The sequence below is a fragment of the Pleurodeles waltl genome, chromosome 12, assembly GCF_031143425.1.
Source record: "Pleurodeles waltl isolate 20211129_DDA chromosome 12, aPleWal1.hap1.20221129, whole genome shotgun sequence".
NCBI lineage: Eukaryota > Metazoa > Chordata > Amphibia > Caudata > Salamandridae > Pleurodeles > Pleurodeles waltl.
Window position 1 is genome coordinate 127,228,206 of NC_090451.1, and position 13,348 is coordinate 127,241,553.

A 13,348-nucleotide genomic window follows, 5' to 3' on the forward strand; every position below is an offset into this window, starting at 1 on the left:
ACACCTCAGCCAGCAGCAGATGCATACTCCTGCACCCACAAATCACACGTCTCAGCTAGCAGCAGACACATTCTCCTGCACTGACAACTACTTATCACACGTCTCAGCGTGCTTCACTGACGCATACTCCTGCTCCCACAACCACTGATCACACGTCCCAGCCTGCTGCACTGATGCATACTCCCGCACCCACAACTGCTAATCACATCTCAGCCTGCTGCACGGATGCATACTCCTGCGCCCACAACCAGTGATCTTATCTTAAGCTGAAGCACCAACTCATGCCCAAGTACCCAGAACCAGTGATCTCATCTCGAAGTGCAGCTCCAAGTCATACCGCAGCACCTAGAACCATTGGTCTCATGCCTAAGGAGGCTGCACAGATTTACCATCCAAAACTAGTGATTTCAGAGTGCAGCACTGACGTATACCCCAAATCTTAGACCCGCTGTGTAATGGCCATCATTTGCAGCATAAAAGTATAGCCCAGTGGCTATAGCTTCTGACCTACTCCAGTCAATCACAACCCACAGAGAAGGATGGGAACCTCCCTCACAAGAATACTCAAGTCCAATGACACCTTGTCTTCTGGATTCCCTATGCCACACTTGTGCAAGAGACAATGCTGGCTCCTCCTCAGTGGCTTCAGAAAACTCAGAGCTCACAGCACAAGTCTTGGACTGATCAGCTAATTGTAGTTCACAGTTTTTTTAAATGCTCTCATGACTGCCTTTGTAGGTGAAGGGGGCACTTTAGGACTAAGGTACCCGGGAAATCACTGATCACGGTCTCCTGCTGGATCAGGGCATCTTGTAGTGGTTGTGGTTCTCTTCTGAGACAGAGTAATTGATGGCAGAGTGGGGAATGTCGGAGAGGCAGCATCACCCTGGTGCAGGTAGCGTATGATGGTCTGTTCATCTCCATCGAAGGAACTCCTGGCATACTAAACTCTGGACTCTTCAGGCATTGGTCAGTGATCCTCAGGAATATTTTGCTAGAGTTTAGAGCAGGGAGGCCTACGGAGATGGGAGAAAACAAGTTAAAGATAAATGACTTGAGATTTGCTGCTGGGTCCCACACCACCTCTTTTACTAGTGCTGATCTTCAAACGCTGCTGGGTCCCACCACCTCCTCCACTGGTGCTGATCTTCAGACACCGCTGGGTCCCACCACCACTGGTGCTGAGCCGAGCGCATCCGAGTGCATTTGACAAAGTGTTCGACTGGCGAGGATCTGTTGTTTTGCTAGCGCAGCTGCCCTGGTCTCGTTGGCGCACGCGAGTACTGGCGCTTTGGTACATGAGCACATTTGGAAAACTTACCGACGCGTGACTTCTCGTCCAACTGGCTTTTCTGTGCTTCATTCACTGTGTCACGCAAGTTTTGGTGTGCGTCTCCACGTTATAGTACAAGCGCAAATTCCTGAAGAATTTATTTTGCAAACAGGAAGTGTTTTCTCCTCGTTTAAGCGGCCATCTTAATACATTGGGCTAAGGAGACTGAAGGAGAGTGGTTTAACGTTGAAGGCGGAAAAATGTAAATTTAACCTTGATGAGATTGACTATCTTGGTCACAGGATTTCCTCCAGAGGTATTGAACCAAAGAGAGACTCAATAGACACAATTCTCAATCTTGCAAGTCCTTCTTCAAATGAAGAAGTGATAAAGTTTATTGTCATGGCAGAATTTTACAGTAGGTTTGTTGACAGTTTTGCAGACAAAACGAAATCTATGAGAGAACTAGTGAGGAAGGGTGTCACCTTCTAATGGAGCAAAGAATGTGAAGATGAATTCGTAGGTATGAAGCAAAGCTTGAGGTTTGCCTCTAGCTTGCAGAGTTTTGAACCTGGGCAAGATACTGTAATTATGTCAGATGCTAGTGCCAAGGGACTTGGCGCTGTTTTGATGCAAAGACATGATTGGGATGAGCGAACAATGCTTTTCATATCAAGGTACTTAAGGGGAGCAAAGTTAAATTATTCTGTAATTGAAAAGAGGTGTTAGCTGTGTTGTGGGCGGTGATTAAGCTGAAGAGGTTTGTCTGGGGTAGTAAATTTCTGGTAAGAACAGATCATAAACCTGTAACCCCTTCGCTGCCAGGCCTTTTCCCCCTCCTGTGCCGAGCCTTTTTTTGGCTATTTGGTGTAGTTCGCGCTTAGGCCCTCATAACGTTTTGTTCGCATAAGCTACCCACGCCAAATTTGCATCCTTTTTCCAACATCCTAGGGATTCTAGAGGTAATCAGACTTCGTGGGTTCCCCAGAAGGAGGCCAAGAAATTAGCCAAAATACAGTGAAAATTCGTTTTTTTCAAAAAAATGGGAAAAAGGGGCTGCAGAAGAAGGCTTGTGTTTTTTTCCCTGAAAATGGCATCAACAAAGGGTTTGCGCTGCTAAAATCACCGCAAGTGTCTAGTGGGCGTTTTGGCAGCCGGATTGCTTTCAATCCGGCTGCCAAAACGCAGAGAGAGACTTCAATGGGAAGGAAATGACTTTCCTTCCCTTTGAAGCCTCTCTCGGCCTCCCCCACGTGATCGGAAGAGAAATGCAAAGAATTTCCCTTCCGATCGCGCTGGAAGCTATGGGGGAGGCTCTGTGACAATTAGCGCGTGCTCGTGCGCTGTCGTCATGGGGGGGTGAGGGGGGCGGGGGTGGAAGGGGAAGGGCTTCCCCTTCCCCCTAGCTAGCACTCCCTCTGGGCTGTGTGCCCAGGACGTAATGGTTACGTCCTGGGCACAGTAGGGGTTAAAATACATTTTTGAGAAAAAGGGTTTGGATGCTGTATATGGTAGGATTAGAAAGTGGGTGGTGGCACTACAGAAATTTAATTTTGAAGTCCAGTATATACCCAGAGCGAAGAACAACATTGCTGATTGTTGTTCAAGAATAGTAAAGGATGATATGGAACCTGAGGATGAGTTTATGCGTGGTGGAGATCATTTTGATGTGTGTGTGATCAGAGAAGGGGTAATCAAAGAGAACGAGTGGCTGACAGAATTGATTGGTGATGAGGTTTTACAACAGGTTGTCGAGAAGATCAGAAATGGATGGGATTGTACTGAGAAGAATGGTCAGCGATTAAGTGGATTCTGGAGAGTCAGGGATGAATTATCCTCACATGTTGATTTGGTACTGAGAGGGACTAGGCTTTTTCCGCCAGGAAAGTTGAGAGATGAGTTAATCACTGTGGCTCATAAGAGTCATCCTGGAATTTCTAAAACCAAGGAAAGGTTGAGACTCATGTATTGGTGGCCAGGGATGGATGTACACATTGAGCGCAGGGTTAGAGAATGTGTGGAGTGTTCTAGGGCTGATAAGACTTTAACCTGTAGAGTTCAACCAATGGAAGTGAGAGAATTACCAAAAGAACCTTGTCAAGAAATTTAATTGAACAGTTTGGGTTCGATCAAACATTCCAGCACTGACAAATATGTGCTAGTATTAATGGATATGTTTTTGAGATGGCCTGAAATTGAGATTGCTACTGCTATAGAACCGTGTGTTGTCATACATTTTCTTTTTTGACAGAGAAGGGTTTCCTTCTTCTATTCTTACTGATAATGGTGTACAGCTTGTTTCGCAGAGCATGGAACGGTATCTGATTGACAGGGTCATTAAGCACAAGAAAGCTTCTCTTTACCATCCAGAAACAAATGGCATGGCGGAGAGACTAAAGGGGTACTAAAAGAAACTATCCAAATGGCTGTGGCGAATAATAAGTGTTGGAAGGAAGAGTTATTGTGCAAGGTCACGAATTATTGGTTAACCCCACATACGATTACTGGGTTTTCACCATTTGAGTTATTCAGGAGAAGAAAACCAAACACTCTGCTGTGTTCTTTGTGGGTAAATGACAAAGTGGGTTCAAAATCAGAATTCTTGAGTAATGATAAGCAAAAATGTGAGAGAGAACTCAAGAAGGTCTCTGAAAGGAAGATCAGGTTTGATAGGCGGAAGGCTGTAAAGAAAATAGTGATTCGGGTAGGAGATCTTGTTAGAGTGAGAAATCCTCGTCTTGGTCTTTCAAAGGATCATTCAAAGTTTTCTGCTCCTCTCAAAGTAATAAAGGTTATGGGGAATACTGTAAGGACTGAAGATTTTAATGTGTGGAACATTGGAAGAGTTGTAAACATCAAAACCGGATGTGGGGAGAAGTCTGTTGGAGGAAGGGAAGATGATGATAACTGGGTATTAAGGAAAAGTTCAAGGATTATCAGACGCCCTAAAATTCTAGATGACTTTGTATAACAAGTATTGCTCTAATCCATTCCTGTGCCAAGATGTTCTTGATAGTTATACTAGATGACTTTGTATAACAAGTATTGCTGTAATCTATTCCTGTACCTAGATGTTCTTGACAGTTGTAATTGTTGAATTTCTTATATGTCTTATTTTTCTTATGTTTTGTTTGATGATGAGAGGGAGATGTGTGGCATTCTATGCTTAGAATGCGCTTGCTGGGAACTTTGTGGTGGTAACCAAGGTGACGGTGGCGGTTGGAAAAGACAGGAGAGACGGAAGCGGCTCTGCAGGCTGGGGTGTCTTTCTTACCGATATCCTAAATAAATAGAACAGAAAGTGCTTCAAAAAAAGTCTCTGTGTACATCCTTTCACATGTGTTTTGAAAATACCTCGTAGTTGGGAGGATTTGAAGCTGCACAGCTGCACCATGGATTTTTAGTCTATCTCCTTAACCACTCGGCCACATCTACTTTTATGAAACATGAGTACTGAATTTCTCCTATATGGTAGACGCTGAAGTGGGAGGTTTCTTCTCAGTTTATAAGAACTTAGACAAATTTTGAAGGGGGAGGTGCAAAGAATTATACTCTGGGACACGTCATTTGGTTTGGACAGAATAAACTGTGTACGAGAGGTACTAATAAAAAAAGGTGCTAAAAGTATTCAAAGTCAATGAAAATGTATTAGGTGAGAAAAGAGTTGCTGAAGGAGTGATGTTGGACTTGACCCTTTTACAGGGTCATTCCCCAGACATTTTGCTTTTTGCCTCCTTATTTTTCGGACTGATGTTTTTTTGTTATTTTTTTTGCTATTTTTGTTATTTTTCCTTATTTTTGTTGGCTGACGTTTTGACGCTGAGCACTTTTTCACTGCTAACCAGTGCTAAAGTGCATGTGCTCTCCCTTACAAAATTGGTATGATTGGTTTTTACCTAATTGGCATATTTAATTTACCCATAATTCCCTTATAAAGTAGTATCCCTATACCCAGGGCCTGTAAATTAAATGCTACTAGTGGGCCTGCAGCGCTGCCTGCAACACCCACTGAAGTAGCCTGCCAAACCTATCTAAGGCCTGCTAGCCCAGAGCCTGTGTGCGCAGTTTTCTGCCACAGGGACCTGGCATCTAAATTTACTTGCCAGGTCCAGAGCTCCCCTTTTACTACATGTAAGTCACCCCTAAGGTACGCCCTAGCTAGCCCTTTGGGCAGGGTGCCATGTATGTAGAAGACAGGACATTTGCCATGTTGCGGGCCTGTCCTGGTAGTGACAAACAGCCTAACTTGGTGACTCACTGCTGTGATGTCATAGGATTGCATTGGAAATGCCCTGTCTTATGTGTAAGGGGCACTGTCTGATTTATGAGGGGTAGCGTAGGCATGTTTGGTATGGTTGTGATAGTGGTGAGAAATGCTGCTTACTGGTGTAGGTGTATTTTTTATTACTATCACAAAAATGCCACTTCTAGAAAGTGTGCATATATCTGTGCTTATGACTTTGGTGTTTTGCAGCTTGCCTCCAATCAACGTCTGGGCAGACTGACGAGGCTTTGAGCACACTTCTCAGACAGCCTGAACACAGGGAGGGTGGAGGTGTCACAGAGGTGCATCTACATATTGTAAAGCCTTCCTGGGCTGAGAGAAGGGAGAGGCGGGGCACACCTGCATTGGTAAAGGCTGTGCCCTGGCCTCACACAATAGGGTCGTTTACCCCCCCTGATGTTTGGAGCCTGTGCTGGAGGAGAGAAAGGGCACTCCCAGAACCAGTTGTAACTGGTTGGAACCCCCTCTCCTGCCCATTGTAAAACACACTGTAAACCTAGTATAAGTACAGGGGAATTTTCCCCACAATTTAGACATGAATTTGGACATTCTGGGGACTCCAGAAACCCTACCTGGGACTGGACATAGGACGCTGTTGAGAGGACTCATCAGGACCCACCTTGGACTGCTGCTGCTATACTGACCTGTGACCTGCCTGGTCACTAGGAGGAACTGCCACTGACGGTAACCCTTGTGCTGGGCTGTAGCTGGGACCCCAGCACCGTGCTTCCTTTTTGTTCTCCCTTGTCTCCAGGGGCAGGGTGCCGTGGCCCCTGACCCCTACTATGATACCCAACACGAGAGGAACTTCCTTTTGACTGTCTTGGGGGGCATAGCGCCGAGTTCAGCGCTTTGTCCGTGGCCCCCGTAGCACTTAGCGAGCTCCTGCTGGTGGCTTTCTCAAGACTCGCGCTTGGAAGCGTGTCGCCGAGGGAAATCATCGCTGCCGCCCGGATTCTTGAATCGCGTCTAAAACGCGCATCATCCCATGCCCCTGGGGCACAAGGCAAAGATGACCGGAGCAGTGGTGCTCCTACTGGTGTCCCTGGGGGATGTGCGAGTTACGGAGCACCCCTGGAACACCCGCGGACTCTCCTTTCTGGGTGGGCTCACCACTGCAGCCCATACCGCACCATGGGTCTGTCTCTTCTTGCTGGGAGGATCCCCTTACAGAGGGCCCCCTCTCGGCCAAGCGTGCCGCTATCCCTTCCTTGTTGGGCTCGGAGGGCTCCATCGCTCACATAGGAGCAGAGTGTCTAGGAAACCCCACCGGCTGGGTAGGCGAGAACAGGAGCTCTACCAGCCAGGCAGGGGCGTAGGGCTTTCAGAACACAGAGCCCAGAGGCTCGCAGGGAATCCTTCGCCCCCCCCCCAAGTTTTGAGGGCTGGGCATCTGCAGTCGCACCGCGAGGTGGTGGCGGCAACCTTCATTCCCACAAGATCACGGGTCCCAAAAGGGGCCTGAAACACGAACTGGAGGGTGTGGGTGCCGCCCCCTCTCCTCAATAGCCATCACCAGGGGGCCCCATTTGTGCACAAGGAGCTCTGGGGCACCTCCTCGTATGCTTCGTAGCACTGAAGGTGCCCTTCAAATTCAAAACAGGTACTCTTGCCGCCAAACACTTTCTAGATGGTTCTTTTAGGGGCTTGAAGGGGCTGTTGGGCTAACCTGTTTTGGGTGTAATATAACATACATTTGTTGATGTTTCTTTTTGTTGGCATCCTACACTGATCTGATGTCCTGACTTGCAATATGGTTTAAAGTGCTCCTGATATAGGCCTTTATGATACTTTTATGACAAGTGTATTTAATTCTTTACTGTGATTCCTGACTACTGCTTATGTTACAGAATCCTGGGTACTTACGTGTTCTAATGTGACATTTGTATATTTTTGCAGAGTATTAGTAACTTGTGTAACATTCTGACAACTGCTTAGGTAGCAGGGTATTACTTACGTGTAATGTTGGTCTAATTATGTTTTGTGCAATACAGTTTATTTTTACATAGCCCAGTGTTGTGTTCACTTTGTGGTGTACATTTTGCGTCATATGTGTTGTGTGTGTTGTGCAAACACTTTACACAGTGCCTCTGGGATAGGCCTGACTGCTCGTGCCAAGCTACCAAGGGGGTGAGCGGGGGTTATATTGGACGTGTAGCTCCCTTGGCCTGACTAGAGTGGGTAGGTTCTGCCTGGCTGAGGTGTATACCCTAGCCAACCAGAAACCCCATTTCTAACAAGTGCCGCGAAAAGGGTACTGGAAGTGAAGGGTTAGGGACGGAGAGTACAATGTAGGTTTTCCTAGTAAGTTATGAAGGAAAGTCTTCATTTTATTAAAGACACAGAGGCGAGTATTATACATTCCTTTTCTTGTTTTATTAAATAGCAGCAGCCAAGAGAAAAAACTACAAATCCCAGCAGGCAAAAGAAACATGGCCAATGGGAGAAAACGAGTAGTCCATGAGTATACACCAATCACAGTTCAGTGTTCCCCTAAATACTAATCTTGATTGTGAACAGCCCTCTTTTTGTGTGAGAGGGTCTAGAAAGTGAAAAATAAAAGCAAAATGGAACAAACAATGCAGATTGCCATAACTACAGCCAGCAGGTCTTGAAAAATGTTCAAAAACAGAGACTTGGAACTGGCAAAAAGAAAGCCGTCCGGGTGTAGAAGGCAATGTTGAGAATCCGGAGGTTGAGGAAGAGTCCATCGCAGGTTCACTGGGAGCAGATGATCAGGATGACGATTGTGAAGCAGTAGTGTTGCCGAAAGGGAGGGAGAAAACAAAATATCAAGATATGTTGAGGCGGGATAATATTTGCCTCCGTGTCTTTAATAAAATTAAGACTTTCTTTCATAACTACTACTAAAATCTACATTTTATGGCAAGACTGGAGGCTCCTGTTATGCTAAGTTTAAAGCAACTTAATCACAGTTAATGAGGTACTTTGAACTGGCATACAGTAAAACACTTTAAACACATTATCGTTAGACCAGTCAGCCGATTTGAGAATGTCTTCCAACCGAGAGCCAGCCCAGAAAGCTTTAGAGGCCATAGCCCCTCTGGCAAAATGGGCCCCAAAAAAAGAAATATCTACTCTCGCTACAGACATGATCCATTTAACCCAACAGGCTAGAGTTGGGGAGGAAACAGGCTTAAAATGTTTTTTGAAGGAAATCAGGAGTTGGGAACCGGAAGAAGATCTCAAATCGGCTGTCTTTTGTTCATAAATTTTTAAGCATTGACCTACACAGAGTTTAGGCTGGTCAGGAAAATAAGGATAAAAAACTGTAGGCAAATTAGTTTTAGTTCGTCTATGAACATTAAATAATACACCAGGAGGAGTAAAATGGCGAGCTGTAATGTCCAGAGCTCTAACATCTGAAAGGCGTTTAAGAGAAACAAGGCATAACAACATAGCAAGTTTGGCCGATAACTTTTTAAAGAAAGCAAAATATTATCTGGCCAAGATAAAAATAGATTGAAAACAGCATTACCACCCCACAGAGAACTGCACTTTGGAGTAGGAAGATTGGAAAACTTTACTCCCTTTAACAAACGACAGACCAAAGGGTGTCCGCCAACTGGTTTTCCAATGATGTAAGGATGGGCAGAAGAAATGGATGACCTATACAAATTGATCGTACGATAGGACTTACCTTTGCTTGCTTCTGCCACAAGGAAATTAACGAAAAAAGTTACATCCGCTGAAAGGGGATTGATACATTTTCCCATACAACAGCTATGCCAAAATGACCAGGCTGATTTGTAAGCCTTCTTGGTATCGGAGGCCCGTGAATGTTCGATGAAGACTGCAGCCTCTGCCGAAATAGAAGGGACTGGTTGGGAATCCCCGACAATTTCCATGCTGAGAGGGTGAGAAGATTCTCTACAATCAAGTTGTGGGGAAGACCGAGGGGATTGGAGAGGAGGTCTGGGAAGGACAGAAGTAGACAAGGGAAATCTGTTGCTAACTCCAGTCGACAAGGGAACCACACTTGGGATTGCCAAAAGGGGACAACGAGAACCACCACGGCCTGTTGACATCTGACTTGAGCTAGAAATCTGCTTATCATAATAAACGGAGGGAAAGCATAATTGAGGAAAGTTGACCAATCCTGAGAAAAAAGCATTGAATGCTAGAGCTATGGGATATGGTCGCCAGCTAAAGAAAAGGGGGAGTTGAGCATTGAGACGGGACGCAAAAAGATCTATCTGAAAAGGGCCCCATTTGTGGGAAATAGCCTTGAAAATCATGGAATGAAGTCTCCAATCGCTTGAATCCAGAAGATATCTGGAATGCCAATCCGCCACCGTATTCAGGTTGCCTGGCAAGTACTCTGCCGGGACGGAAATCTTGTTTTGGAGGCAAAATTCCCAAAACTCTTTCGCTAATTCTGCTAAAGGTTTGGATTTTGTGCCTCCTAAATGGTTTATGTAATGGACCGCAGAGATGTTGTCTATTCTGAGAAGAAATGAGCAACAAATCCTTTCCCTGGCCAGGCTTTTTATTGCAAAGGAGCCGGCAAGCATCTTTAAACAATTGATGTGCAACTTTGACTCCTGTAGAGACCATGCGCCTCCAGTCGAGATTGGTCCACACCGGGCTCACCAGCCGGAACGGCTTGCATCGGATTCTAATACTAGATCTGGCACTGATGCAAAGATTGTCCTGCCATTCCAGGCATCTAAATGGTCTATCCCCCATTGCAATTCTGCACGAGACTTGGGACTAGAATAACGTCGTCTGAATAAGAGAGGCCTTTTTGAAGATGATGTATTTTAAGTCTTTGAAGAGATCTGTAATGGAGCGGGCCTGGAAAGATGGTCTGAATCGAAGAAGAAAGCAGACCTACTATCCTTGCTAGGGCTCTTATGGATGTAGAAGATTTGCGAAGGGTTTGAAGAATTTCTGATTTTATATCCAAAATATTGAAAATAACAATAGGCGCAGGAATATGCTTGGATTTTTTAGAACATTTTAAAGACAATTTATTTATATTTGAAAACCCCTCCCTGAAGGGAGGCCTGTGAGGAGCTGCGTCCTCTGCCTTTCGTGAGGAGACCTCACCAACTAATGCCCTTTTGGGAGTACAATTAGAAAGAAGGCGTTTTCTGCTATCCCCGCAGACTGGGCCAACATCGTCTTGGAACCCAAGCTTAAAACAGAATTTTCCAATTTTTTGGCCAGTTTATTTATAGAGGCTGAAACAGCCTGTTCACCAGAAAGTTGAATAAAGTCATTGAAATGTCCAGTAATCATATCCTCCTCTTCATTCATTGTTTTATCCAGAGAGGAACAATCTGTATCCATAATAATGATAGGGCAGAAAAAACTGAGGAGACTGAAGAGAGAGAAAGGGTTAATAATTTCCTCAACTGGAGGAAAAAACAACTCGCCTCTGCCTGTGGGGAGAGAAAGGGGCGGAGAAAGGGGAAGGCCCGGAAGTAAAAAAAAAACAGATGCAGAGAGGCAGACAGGACTGGAGCGCAGAGCAGAAACCCTCACAGTAGGAAAAGATACCAAATATTAATATTGAAGACGAGCGCTTGACAGGAAACAACGTTTCTCTCAACCGTTGCACCTAAAATGGCGACGCAGTGAGAGAAAACGCCAAACATTCGAAGAGGAGCTCACGCTGACAGACGCGCGATTAAGAGACACGAGTTAAAATGCGTGTACAAGCCAGCTAGAAACAGTATTTTAATCAATAAGCCCAATAAAACAGTGCAGCGCACTTTAACAACGAACAATGTTTAACAATAAATAATGGAAGAGGAATTTATGTAATACTTATCGTGACTGCGAGCAGAGGGGAACACTGTATTGTGATTGGTGTATGCTCATGGACTACTCGTTTTCTCCCATTGGCCATGCTTCTTTTGCCTGCTGGGATTTGTAGTTTTTTCTCTTGACTGCTGCTATTTAATAAAAAGAGAAAAGAAATGTATAATAGGAGCCTCCGGTCTTGACATAACATTTTTGATAGCGTATGCTATAGATTGAGCTTGAGAAGCATGAGGACAACCTGTAGAACAGGAAACAACCAATTAGCATAAGATTGCGCATGCGCGGTGCGTGGTCGGGGTCTATGTGGCGATTCTATTTTTCAAGCCATTTTCCCTGGAGCTGGGGGGGTCTTGTGGCTCTTGATAGCCAGGCGCCTTCAGTGCAATTAATGAGATAATGCCAGTGTTATGTAGTCATAACTTCCTTCTGTGTGCAAGTTGTGGGTTTACTTAGCACTGCCCAAGTGCCTCAATGTCTTGACTGGAAACTATGATGGCAGAAGCATGACTCATCCCCACACCTTTTGAAGTAATCCTTGTACATGACCAGCTGCCACTGCTTCCTCAAAGACAGTTATATGCCAATGTATGAAATCTTCCCCGTATGTGACCGGTTAGCTCAGTTGGTTAGAGCGTGGTGCAAATAACGCTAAGGTCGCGGGTTCGATCCCCGTACGGGCCAGAAATCTATTACTACTTTTCCTTTGCAACTTCACAAATGAGAAAAACACGCCCACCCTGCAGGACCTTATAAGTAGCAGTTACAGAGTGGAATTTTCTTTATTCTGATCAATAAAAGTGGGAGGTGTTGAACAATCGTTATAAGCGGTGCAGGGCGTATGCTGTAATAGTTATAGCTGACACTCGCTGAAGCGACATCTTTAGTGTTTTCATGGTACACTCGACCCGCACTTCTTCACATTTTCTTTATTTCGGGGGCTGCAGGACAAAAAAACACTTTCTTTCCGAGAGTGGTGGGTCCCACAGCTGTACCGGGAAAGTTAACTTAACACGTATCTGATAAGAAAATGACGGGCAATACCCTGTCTTTTCACCTTTGGAGACGGAGAGAATGTAGCGAATAGAACATCTAAACCACGTTCCTATCTCTGGGGCTTTGCTTTACCCAGTGCGTGTCAGGGACCTCTGTGAAGCACTGGACAGGGCTGCTAGGGGTCACGTGAGGAGTAGGGAGGACACGTGGGCTACGCACACATTCATTTACGTGTCTTGTACACATTGGTGATCTTTGTATCATTGCTTTTTCGGTTGCATGTTGAGCTTGCACGAATGTTAAACACTTCGTCCACCAGTGTATGGCGTTTATACTTTAAAACATTACGAAATCAATAGAAATATGTATGTGTGCCGATATAATCTTTTCATGACCCTTTTTTTACAGGTCCATTTCTAGCTCTAGTTTTCCTCTCCATATTCTTGTTGGGATCAGATTAACAAAAAAGGGAGGACTTTAAATAACTGAAAACCGGTCCGTACCTCACGTTTCTAACATTGAATAAGAAAAAGATGCGGGCGGCCATCTGACAGCTGGCGCTGTGGCTTAGATGGTTAAAGCGCCTGTCTAGTAAACAGGAGATCCTGAGTTCGAATCTCAGCAGTGCCTTCCTTTTCAAGCATCTTTTAAGGAAACCTAACTGTCAAAAAAATATATAATCTGCAAACCCAGGCTCTTAGAATTATGCAGTATACTATGAATCTCCTTCCAAGCTAATTAAATAACTCTTGTTGATGTTAAATTCTACTTGCGCGTATTGCGTTTCAGTGGGCAACAGTGTAGTTTGGGTCCTATGTACTGAGAGATACAGGCTGATGATTGGCTTTGAATCATGGATTGTCTTTTATTGCATTTTATTTCTGCTGCTATCTATATCTAAACGTCTGTTTCGGAGGCCCCGTCAAGTCTGAACTAATGGGCCCTTTTACTGATAAATAACTTCTTTGTTGCTGAGCACCTACTGCAGTTTAAGTGTAGGACGG

At 44.9% G+C, this 13,348-nt stretch overlaps 1 non-coding gene across 1 annotated transcript; it reads left to right on the plus strand.

Annotated features, from left to right (window-relative positions):
• Positions 1–12,900: 12,900 nt before the first annotated feature.
• On the plus strand, positions 12,901–12,974 carry TRNAT-AGU (transfer RNA threonine (anticodon AGU)). Its single transcript has one exon. It is a non-coding gene; the product is annotated as a tRNA-Thr (tRNA).
• Positions 12,975–13,348: the final 374 nt, after the last annotated feature.